The following is a 4,117-nucleotide window of genomic DNA, read 5'->3' on the forward strand; positions in this document are numbered from 1 at the left end:
TGTCTCTTTGGAATTAGATTCTTTAAAGAATATGACATTTTAATTAGTATGACATATGAGCCCTTACAAGCCTGATTTTCAACAGATCAAGTTAAATTAAATAACAGAGACAGGTACCGTATGGTAAGGTACCTAGGAGAAATTACAGTACACTGCTACTCTTATTGTAATGATTTTTTATGCTCATTCCTATAAGAAGATGAAATAAGGAATCATTGTGAACAAAGAAAAAAACATGATAGAAGACATTATTAGATTTAACTAAACCTTTCCTCTTGTGCTCTTCTAATTTAAGCATTTGTGAAGGACTAATATGACTAGGATATGGTAAAATCGTATAGAATATAAAAAACCTCTTGGTCTTATACCTCCAGTGTTTCCAACTCATTAGTGCCAGAATTATTTTATAAGGTAGAAATCTGCTTTAAAAATGCAGAAGGCTTTTGTCTGATTTTAAGTAACCTTACCTATCTCAATTGGTATGAATTTCTTCCTCGGCTGTTCTTATACCAGACTGTGGACTCGAAACACTCCAAACCTCCCTTCATTTCTGAAAAGCTCATGCCTCGGGGCTTTGCATTTTGCAGATTCTTCTTCTTAAGATGTCCTTTCCCATCTGTGTAAGTTTCCTATTGCTCTTCTAACAAACTACCACAGATTTAGTGGCTTAAAAGAACACAAATTATTGTCTTACAATTCCAGAGAAGACTAAAATGGTTTGGCAGGGCTGTGAAAGTCTTCCAAGACTGTTGCCTCGGGCTCGTCCTTTCTTTTTTCATTCTCTTTCCCAAAGGAGCACCTTTGCCTTTGCCCCAAACCTTGGTCATGAACTTCTTGCCTGAGGATGGTGAAGACTGGAAAATGGAAAATGAAAAACCAAGAACCAACCAATTCTGAAAATACCAAACAGGCTATTATTTCAGAGGAGTTAATTTCAGAAGGAAAATGGGTCAAGCTCAAAAAAACAATGTACATGGATCTTACTGGTAAAACTAGAACTTGGGCAACTGTGAAAAGTACAGCGAGGAGAGGGCAGTTGGTTGATGGTATGGCAGTTGTCTCACACTGCAAAGAACTGTTTATGATGAATGTGCTATTCTGGGAAAACAGTTCTGCCTGCCACTGGGAGGCTAATGCCTCGAATTCCCCACAAGTCTCGTAGATGTTAATGAAAACCCAGAAGCAGCTGCTCTTCCGGAACTTGAGAAAGAAACTGGCTATGAAGTGATGTTGACTATTCTCCAGCTGAATGTATGGATCCAGGTACACACACTTTGTGACAGTGACTTAATGGAGATGATGCTGCAAATGTAAGACCTAAGCCAAAGCCGGGGATGGAGACTTTGTGGAAGTGATGTCTTTACCAAAAAAATGATCTGCTAAAAAGACTTGATGCTCTGGTAGCTGAAGAACACCTGACAATGGATGCCAGTATCTGTTACTAAGCTCTGCTACTGACATATGCAAACACAAAGCCATGTAAAGTGTCCTTCCTGAAATTTTAAGGCCAAAAGACAGTGGCCATGTTTTTCTAAAGGAGATCGCCAGACCTCCTTCACTAAGACTTTGTATTCAGCTTAGGTTAATGTAGATTTGTAATTAACTTTTTCATAAAATTAAAGCAACAGAGAATGAAAAAAAAAATCCGCAAGTGGAGTGTCTGAAACAATGACTGAACATAAATATTAGATGCTGGGAAGAAGCCAAAAAAAAAAAAAAAAAAAGATGAGATCATGTTCATGAAATTATTTGTCAAATCTGGTTCAGTTCTAAGCTAGCAATGAAAACAGCCGTTGTGGGAAAGATACTCGTTGCTAGTAGACAAGGAGGTGTACTGTCTCTGAAGTGAAAGGGAAGTTAATGGGAATGAGAGACACCTGTGTCATTCTAGGATTTTTGCTTAAAATAAAGTTGATGAAGAATGGGAACAGGGCCCTATGATCAGCTTGAGTATAGGAAAGGTACCCAGGAACCCAGTTTTAAGGCAGAGAGGTATTTTGCAGCTTGAGGGAATGGAAGAAGTCACTAGCATCTTCTGAAGGTATATAAAAGTAAACACATATTCCAAACCTCTTACACATGGATGCTGGCAATGGGCAACAGAAAACATTTACCTATAATAGGAAGCCTTGAAGACAAGTTAGACCTTTGAGACCTTAATCCATAGAAAGCTACCTATGAATGACATTTGGAACTGCCTCTTAGATTTAACACTTTTTTCTACTCATTTGTTTATCTAACACAATATGCCATGTTACCAGGCTTAGATGATTATTTGCCATCAAACTTCATTTTTGAACAATTAAATCTCACCTTCTAGGTATATTTGAACTTCACTGTAGTTGACGATTCCTAAAATTGACTGTAAAACAGGGCCATGCCTCTACCGTTATTTAATTTCTAGTGTCAGATTCAGGCTCCTGCAGGGAGATTGAAACCAGTCAGGATTTCTTAGCAATCTGAAAATAGTTGAAAAAATATCTTTTTTAAGATTCTTCCTTGTGTCAGAATTGGTGCTTTACCGCATGCAGTTCCAACACCTGTTTGCACCTAAGACTACTTACCTGTGGTCATCTTCTCTGCCCCAACATTTATAATTCCAGCAGGCTTCTTTCTTTTTCCAAGGAAGAAGCAGAGGTAGCCTAGGGATGATTTCACATTCTGCGGACAATGGGCCAAACAAATAATTGACCATCCGAGAAACAATAAAACTTTTTAGAATCAAACATTTTACCTGTTTGCAGGATAAATAGGGTTCTCTTAAAATTTATTTGAAACAGATGTTTCTGTTCTGGACAAGCGGATCAGAAGCAAAATAAGGCATCTCTAAATATCAGTCTCCACTCATATGCAAATTATCACTCACAAAAATAGTTTGTGTTCTAATTCACCTACTTAAGTCTATGGTCTATTAATAGAGACTTCTGAATAATAGAATGATTTTACTTAGGTAAGCAGATTATATAAAAATTAATACTATTTGAACTATACTTGAAGTAACTTACTTCTTTTGACATGGTTTGAATATAGCAGTAAAAGGCTACAGGATCAGACATAATCAACATTAGTTTTGCATATAAGCCAAGAAATTACTACTTAATAAATTAAGCACACTTCAATTACAAATTTCAAAACATTACATCATATTTGTAAGTATGTGGCTGTCCTTTACCATGACATTTGCTTTGTAGCATTTCATTGAGTCTATGAGTCACCACTACTGTATTGCCACTGAGAGCAAAGACATTATGCTTTTTAAAATATGACAGTATTATTTCTTTTGCTTTAAAATTGTATTTACTGTTTTTGAGAAAAAACATATTTTGGTGGTTAGACATAGATTATAAATTAAAAAATACATTATATTTTACACATATTAAAATGGAATTGTAAGTAAAATTAATTGGTTATAGTATGCTTAAAATTTTTCACATTCTAAGAAAAACTCATCAGAATCATTTTTCAATTCTTAATCATTAATATTTTTCCCACATAACACTATTTTCTCAAGAAAGTTGCTGATTTCAAAAAGCTTTTTTTTCTTTCTTCTTTTTCTTTCTTTCTTTCTTTCTTTCTTTCTTTCTTTCTTTCTTTCTTTCTTTCTTTCTTTCTTTCCTTCCTTCCTTCCTTCTTTCTTTCTTTTTCTTTCTTTCTTTTTCTTTCTCCCTCTCTCCCTCTCCCCCACTTCTTTCTTAGTATTACATCCCTAAAAAGACATGTTAGATGAGTTGGAAATCAAAATCAAGGTAGAGGAGGGAGAAAAACAAATGAACAAAGGGACTGAATAGCTGAATGGAAAATGCTGAAAAAAATTAGTGATCTAGAAGATTGAGCCAGAGATCTCTTCCTGAAACCAGTGCAACATTACAAATATAAATAACATATTTGAGAAAAGTTAAGAAAATGGTGGTAATGTAAAAAAAACTCATCACTCATCAAATAGGAGTCACAAAAGTTTATAAAAGAGAAAGGAGGTAGATACAAGAAATAATAGAAAAACATGTGCTAATTTTGAAGAGAGACAAATTATCAGGTTGAGGCCCAATGAGTATCAGAGAGAATATGTAGCTACCTACATTAAGGTACATCTTTATAAAATTTTAGTACCAAAATTCAA

The 4,117-nt window shown here is 35.0% G+C and overlaps 1 pseudogene; it reads left to right on the forward strand.

Annotated features, from left to right (window-relative positions):
• The first annotated feature begins 868 nt into the window (after window positions 1-868).
• LOC118536255 (ADP-sugar pyrophosphatase pseudogene) lies at window positions 869-1,505 on the forward strand (annotated as a pseudogene).
• Window positions 1,506-4,117: the final 2,612 nt, after the last annotated feature.

The sequence above is a fragment of the Halichoerus grypus genome, chromosome 12 (assembly GCF_964656455.1).
Source record: "Halichoerus grypus chromosome 12, mHalGry1.hap1.1, whole genome shotgun sequence".
NCBI lineage: Eukaryota > Metazoa > Chordata > Mammalia > Carnivora > Phocidae > Halichoerus > Halichoerus grypus.